Genomic DNA, 8198 nt, shown 5'->3' with positions numbered 1-8198 from the left:
GTCCTATCTTTAAGTCTTTTGATGTGGTGAAAAACATTTATTGATTTCCGTATGTTGAACCAACCTTGTATCCCAGGGATGAATCCTGCTTGATCATGGTGCACATTTTTTTGATGTGTTTTTGTATCCAATTTGCCAAAATTTTATTGAGGATTTTTGCATCTAGGTTCATTAGAGATATTGGTCTGTAGTTTTCTTTCTTTGAGGTGTCTTTGTCTGGTTTTGGAATCAGGGTGATGTTGGCCTTATAGAATGAATTTGGAAGAGCTCCCTCTTTTTCTATTTCCTGAAATAACTTGAAAAGTATTGGTTTTAATTCTTCTTTAAAGGTTTTGTAAATCTCCGCTGTATACCCATCCTGTCCTGGGCTTTTCTTGGTTGGTAGACTTTTGATTGCTTCTTCTATTTCATCCATTGATATTGGTCTGTTCAAATTGTGTGTATCCTCCTGACTCAGTCTGGGCAAATCATATGACTTAAGAAATTTATCGATGTCTTCACTATCTTCTATTTTATTGGAATATAGGTTTTCAAAATAATTCCTAATTATCTTCTGTATTTCTGTAGCATCTCTTGTGATATTGCCTTTTTCATCCCGTATGTTAGTAATTTGAGTTCTCTCTCTTATTCTCTTCATTAGCATGGCTAAGGGTGTGTCACCACTTCTATTCAATATAGTTCTCAAAACACTGGCCAGAGCAATTAGACAGACAAAAGAAATTAAAGGCATAAAAATAGGAAAAGAAGAACTTAAATTATCACTATTTGCGGACGATATGATTCTATACCTAGAAGACCCAAAAGGGTCTAGAAAGAAACTACTAGAACTAATAAATGAATTCAGCAAAGTGGCAGGATATAAAATCAACATGCATAAATCAAAGGCATTTCTGTATATCAGCGACAAAACTTCTGAAACGGAAATGAGGAAAAACACTCCATTCACAATATCCTCAAAAAAAAAAAAAACTTGGGAATCAACCTAACAAAAGAGGTGAAAGATTTATACAGTAAAAACTATAGAAGCCTAAAGAGAGAAGTAGAAGAAGATCTTAGAAGATGGAAGAATATACCTTGTTCATGGATAGGCAGAACTAACATTGTCAAAATGGCGATATTACCAAAAGTTCTCTATAGGTTTAATGCAATGCCAATCAAAATCCCAACGGCATTTCTTTTAGAAATAGATAAAGCAATCATAAAATTCATATGGAAAAATAAAAGAATCAGAATAGCAAAAGCAACTCTAAGCAGGAAGTGTGAATCAGGCGGCATAGCGACACCAGATTTCAAACCATACTACAGAGCAATAGTAACAAAAACAGCATGGTACTGGTACCAAACCAGGCGGGTGGACCAATGGTACAGAATTGAGGACACAGAGACTAATACACAAAGTTACAACTTTCTTATATTTGATAAAGGGACTAAAAGCATGCAATGGAGGAAGGATAGCATCTTCAACAAATGGTGCTGGGAAAATTGGAAATCCATATGCAACAAAATGAAACTGAATCCCTTTCTCTCACCATGCACAAAAGTTAACTCAAAATGGATCAAGGACCTAGATATCAAATCAGAGACACTGCATCTGATAGAAGGAAAAGTTGGCTATGATATACATACTGTGGGATCGGGCTCCAAATTCCTTAATAGGATGCCCATAGCCCAAGAGTTAACAACAAGAATAAACAAATGGGACTTACTTAAACTAAAAAGTTTTTTTTCTCAGCAAGAGAAACAATAAGAGAGGTAAATAGGGAGCCTACATCCTGGGAACAAATTTTTACTCCTCACACTTCAGATAGAGCCCTAATATCCAGAGTATACAAAGAACTCACAAAATTAAACAATAAGATAACAAATAACCCTATCAACAAATGGGCCAAAGACCTGAACAGACACTTCTCAGAGGAGGACATACAATCAATCAACAAGTACATGAAAAAATGCTCACCATCTCTAGCAGTCAGGGAAATGCAAATCAAAACCACCCTAAGATACCATCGCACTCCAGTAAGAATGGCAGCCATTATGAAGTCAAACAACAATAAGTGCTGGTGAGGATGTGGGGAAAAGGGTACTCTTGTACATTGCTGACTGACTGTTGATATGAAAAAAGGACCCTGAAAAGTCACATGGGCTTGCCATGCTGGGATACCCTGAACCATGAACTATGTCTGTACACCCCAGGAGCTTGGAGGAGGGAGACCAGCAATGCTGAGAGGTTCTAGGAACACCCAGGCCCCTTTCCTGCGTTTTATGTGTTGTTTATGGCAAAGGTCATGCATAGGTGCAGGAGTAAATGATTTTGCAAGGCCACCTTTGATTTTTTGTTTCAAACTGACTCAGCTTAGAAAAACCATAGAACTAAGTGTTAAACAAATGCAGAACACATACATTTTCTCTATGACAATGATCATTTAAAAATATGTGAAAACACAAAGGCCAAAAAGTTGGGTGGGAATGTAGCAAAATCTCAGCACCCAAGAGCTGTGATTTGCTTTTGCTTTTTTTTTTAGTTCTCGGTACTGAACTCAGGCCTTACACATGGTAGGCAAGTGCTCAACAGCTGAGCTACATCCACAGAAAAAAGAAAAAAGCTAGATGTCTGGATTCTGGATTGGCAACTGCAGAGGACACTGGGGCACTTGCTGGTGTACCAACCTCCCATTTTGACAGGAGGCAGCCCACACCACATAGGAGCCTGCACAGGGGGATGCACCAGCTGTTCTACTTACACATCCTGACAGATGTCCACAAGGTGCATCAGCATTTTGAAAATGTTCCCAACATGCTAGGGCAGGAAAGAGAAACAGAAATATGAAAGGCTCAACCAGGAAACAGGTGCCAAGCCAAGAAGGGAGAAGGGCACAGAGACTCATCCTATTCTCCCTGCACACAAGCCTCAAGGGCTCAAGGGCCAATTTTCATTTTCTACCAGTGAAATGCATGCTGTAAATTTAAACCATTTTCTTTCTCTTTTTTCCTTTTTTTATTTTTTGGTTGGGGTTCTTTTCTTTTTTGAAACTGGGGATTAAACCCAGGGCTTTGCTTATGCAAGTTAAGTGCTCTGCCACTGAGCTACATCGTAGCCCTTACACTATTTTCTTCTTTTTAAAAAATTATTAATTAATTAATTAATTCTAATTAGGTATATATGACAACAGAATGCATTTTGATTCATTGTACACAATTGTAGCACAACTTTTTATTTCTCTGGTTGTACATGATGCAGCGTTGCACCATGTGCAGTCATACATGTACCTAAAGTAATGTCTATCTCATTCCACCATCTTTCCTACCCCCAGACCTCCTCCCTTCCCCCCCTTTGCCCAATCAAAATTCTTCCATTTTTCTATGCCCCCCCATTATGGATGAGCATCTACTAATCAGAGAGAACATTCAGCCTTTGGTTTTGGGGGATTAGCTTACTTTGCTTATCATTATATACTCCAGCTCCATCCATTTACCTGAAAAGCCATATTTTTACTCTTTTTTAATGCTGAGTAATATTCCATTGTGTGTATATATATATATATATATATATATATATATGCCATAGTTTATTTATACATTCATCTATTGAAGGCCATCTAAGTTTAGCTATTGTGAACTGAGCTGCTATAAACATTGATGTGGCTGTGTCACTATAGAATGCTGATTTTAAGTCATTTGGATTTAGACAGAGAAGGGGGATACATGGGTCAAATGGTGTTTCCATTCCAAGTTTCCTAAGGAATCCATACTGCTTTCCAGATTGGTTACACCAATTTGCAGTACAACCAGCGATGTATGAGTGCACCTTTCCCCCACATTCTCGCCAACACTTATTGTTGTTTGTATTCTTGATAACTGTCATTCTGACTGAAGTGAGACGAAATCTTAGTTTTGATTTGCATTTCTCTACTTACTGTAGATGTTGAACATTTTTTCATATATTTGTTGATTCAGTGTAGATCTTCTGAGAAGTGTCTGTTCAGCTCTTTAGCCCATTTATTGATTGGGCTGTTAGTTTTTTCGGTGTTTTTTTGAGTTCTTTATAGATCCTGGAAATTAGTGCTCTATGTGACATGTATGTGGCAAAAATTTGCTCCCAAAATGTAGGCTCTCTCTTCATCTCATTGTTTCTTTTGCTGAGAAGAAGCTTTTTAGTTTGAATCCATCCCATTTATTGATTCTTGATTTTATTTCTTGTACTTTAGGAGTCTTGTTAAGGAAGTAAGGGCCTACTTTGACACGATAAAGATTTGGGCCTACTTTTTCCTCTATTAGGTGCAGGGTCTTTAGTCTAATTCCTAGGTCCTTGATCCACTTTAAGTTGAATTTTGTGCATGGTGAGAGATAGTAGGGTTTAGTTTCATTTTGATGCAAATGGATTTCCAGTTTTCTTAGCACCATTTATTGAAGAGGCTATCTTTTCTCCAATGTATATTTTTGGCACTTGTCTAGTATGAGATAACTGTATTTACATGGATTTGTCTCTGTGTCTTGTATTCTGTACCATTGGTATATAGGTCTATTTCGGTGCCAATATCATGGTGTTTTTATTACTGTGGCTTTGTAATATAGTTTAAGGTCTGGTATTGTAATGCATCCTGCTTCACTCTTCTTACTAAAGATTGCTTTGGCTATTCTGGGTCTCTTATTTTTCCAAATGAATTTCATGATTGCTTTTTTTATTTCTATGAGGAATGACTTAGGGATTTTAATTGGAATTGCACTGAATCTGTATAGCACTTTTGACAATACTAATTCTGCCTATCCAGGAGCATGAAGATCTTTCCATCTTCTAAGGAAGGTCTTCTTCAATTATTTTCTTTAGAGTTCTGTAATTTTCATTGTAGAGATCTTTTACCTCTTTTGTTAAATTGACTCCCAAGTCCTTATACCATTTTCTTTACCTCAAAAACCATAATAAGTAAAGATAGCAACTATGAAATGTGTGACGTTCACAGCACCATCTAACAGTCATAAATAACAAACAGCTACTGTTTTGTAAGCTCTATTTACTAAACCAGAATCAACTCTGGGAAGTCAAACTTCAATCCTAAGAAATAATGACTTCTTATTTCAGCAATTCTCTTATTATTTCTTAGCATTTCCCCCAACCTGCCCTTCAAGACAGAAGACCCACAAGCATTCAATGTTCAGCTTGTAACTTGCTTTTGCTAAGCAAGAACTTGACACCCAACCCCCAACCAAAACCTCCAAGAGATCTTCTGAGATCTTCTAAAGCTGTTGCAGCCTGTAGTGAGTCTCTAGAAAACAGTCCAGGATCGGAGCAGGCATGAGACTCAAGTACTCAGTGGAGTTTTCTGTATAGGGAACCAGGCTTACCAGAGGCAGCAAACTCAACCAGGATCAAAAAAGATACTCATCCACACACAGCAACTTCTTCCTGCTCTCCATGAAGTTAAGAAACTGGCTCTGAATGAAGAGATCAAGACAGAGACTAGGGCAGCAGTGAGAGCACTGAGCAGACTCAAGACAATGAAAAGCAAGGTCCAGAATGCTCAGATTTTAATGGTGATATCAATACATTGTGAAAACAGACATACAGAGCGAATCAAATGAAAACTGAACAAAATAGCCAAGTGTATGGCACACCTGTGATCCCAGCAACTCAGGAGGATGAGGCAGAAGGAATGCAAGTTCAAGGCTACCCTCAGCAATTTAGTGAGGCCCTGTTTCAAAATTTAAAAAAAATAAAAAGGGGCTAGAGAGGTGACTCAGAGGTTGAGCACCCCTGGTTTCAATCCCTGGCATCAAATAAATAATTTTTTTTTACAATTTTTAAACCATTTTTTTTGTGTGTGTGAGGTGGTATTGGAATTAACAAGTCTTTATAAGCTTAAGATTCTAACTGAAGTTTTCATTTGAAAGCCTTTGGGGCTCAGTTGTACGTCATGTAGCGAGGAGTAGCACTGAATTTGGCATAAGACTTAATGACTTACTTACAGCTTCCAAGAAATCCTTCTCAGTAGCAATTTTTGCCATGCTCGGATTACAAACATACCAGCTTTTGTGCACACACTTCTAATCTCAGCACCAGTGCTATTTGGACATTGTCGTGCTAACAATTCAAATCTGATATCCCTTTCAACACTAATTGAAGGAGAATGAATCTTAAAGATGTGAGTCTGACCCTCTGAATCAGGTAAACTAAATTCAATCCTGTATCCAATATCCCTGGCCTCATTAGTGCTGGGTCTAGAGTATGAGGTCTGTTGGTGGCCATCAGCACTTTAATGTTGCCTCAAGGATCAAAAACATCCAGCTGATTTATCAGTTTCAACATTGTTCTCTGTACTTCATTGTCACCTCCAGCACCATCATCAAACTGGCCCCCAGTGGCATCAATTTCATCAAAGAAGATAAGGCAGTCTTTTTTTTTGTGCTGGCCATTTCAAAAAGCTCATGAACAATTTGAGCCCCCTCTGCAACATATTTCTGTACAAGTTCAGATCCAATAACTCGAATGAAGCAAGCATCAGTCCTATTAGCAACTGCCCTGGAACAGAGTGTCTTGCCTGTGCCTGGGGAACCAAACAGCAGCACACTCTTGGGAGGCTCAATGCCAAGGTTAACAAACCTCTCTGTTCCATACTACCACCAACATCATTGTAAGTGACATCAGGTTTTTTCTCCATTTGCATCATGGTAACTGTTACGTCAATCTTAGGAAGCAGTGGAATGTGGATTTGATACTTATTTCTGTCCACACCAACTCTCATCCCTTCTTCAATGTCAGTAGGTGCCACCTGATCACTGAGGTCTACCATGAACTTGGCAAACTGTTTCACATTGATAATGTATTTTGGGTCCTCTGAATCAGCATTAATTATCTTTGTACACCTTGCAACCTGTAAAGGATGTTCACTCTGGAGAGTTTGCTTATCTGCAGCCAAGTCCCAGAGTGCTGGTGGGGCCAGGCCAGTGTCAGATTCTTTAATACCAGTGAGCTCATTAATTTTCTTAAGAAGTTGTTGAATGTCATCCTCAACCTGCTTAATCTTCCATGAGTAAGTACTCTGACTGTAAGTTTTCAGCAAGGCAATATCCCCCCTTATCTAGAGCTCAGATGGCTTGTCATCCTTCTCATCCTCTTTGATTTCCCACTGATCAGCACTGAGGTAATTCAGCATTTTTAGGAAATGCAAGTGTCTTCCTTACTTTCTCAGTGATTACACAGCATCTCTAAAATAAATTTTTACAAAAATCATTTCTATTTGGCTTTCATTTCAAAATATTCCAAAACTAGAGACGAGATGGGAACAATTGAGCTTACTACCTTTATCCCTAATGATAGCAGCTGGCTCCCAGTGGACAGGGAGGGTAAGGGGACAGGGAACTCCACACATGACAGTTATCTGTGTGGAAATGAGTGTGTGGAAATGAGTGCAAAGTTGTTTTCACATTTAATTCAGATTTATTTTAATTTTTTACTTAAATTTGATTTTAAAAATCTTTTTTTGTGTGTGGTGTTGGGGAAGCAACCTAGGGTCTCACCCATTCTAGGCACACCTCTGGCACCGAGTGCAGCCCAGCCCCCTACAATTTTTCTTGTGTAGGTTTTGCTTTCTATGTCTTCTTTGAAGAATTCTTTCCTCACTCCAAGATGATCTTATTTAGAAGCATGCTGTTAACAGATCCAGGCATGTAAGGATTTTCCAGAGAGCCACCTGCTCAGCGTGGTTAGGAACCTGTGCCCTTGGACTGCAGCACCTTCAGGTTACTGAGAGTGGTCCAGTTCAGAATGCAGCCATCTTGCTGCATGTGCCCATGGGCACACCTGAGAAGGGCGTGTGTCCTGCCATGTGGGGTGCTGAAGTTCCCGGGTGCCACCTGGGACTGGCTGTCTGTAGCTTTCTCCACAACATCTGTACCATATTCATTCTCCTGCCTTTTGTTCCATCAGTCACTGAAGAGGAGGCATGGAGCTCCACAGAGCTATGGATCTGCCCACTCCTCCTATCAGGATTTTGGTTTGGGGTTGGATTTGATTCTCCATCCTGGGGTTTAGTCCTACTTGGTACCTGTGTTCTCTATTCCTCTGTGACTCCTACTTTGACTTTTTTCTTTTTTGTGGTGCTGGGGATGGAACCTATAGTCCCAGCCAAGCTAGATAAGTGCTCTGTAGCTAAGCCCCAGCCCCAGCCCTGGCCCTGTTGTGGCTTTTGCATATTGCTTAGTAT

At 39.2% G+C, this 8198-nt stretch overlaps 1 pseudogene; it reads right to left on the bottom strand.

The window, feature by feature from the left end:
• Nucleotides 1-5896: 5896 nt before the first annotated feature.
• On the bottom strand, nt 5897-7148 carry LOC144251446 (26S proteasome regulatory subunit 7 pseudogene; annotated as a pseudogene).
• Nucleotides 7149-8198: the final 1050 nt, after the last annotated feature.

Source organism: Urocitellus parryii, assembly GCF_045843805.1.
Source record: "Urocitellus parryii isolate mUroPar1 chromosome 13 unlocalized genomic scaffold, mUroPar1.hap1 SUPER_13_unloc_6, whole genome shotgun sequence".
NCBI classification, from domain to species: Eukaryota; Metazoa; Chordata; class Mammalia; order Rodentia; family Sciuridae; genus Urocitellus; species Urocitellus parryii.
The sequence above is the reverse complement of the archived record's forward strand: the minus strand, read 5'-3'. Positions and strand labels throughout refer to the sequence as shown.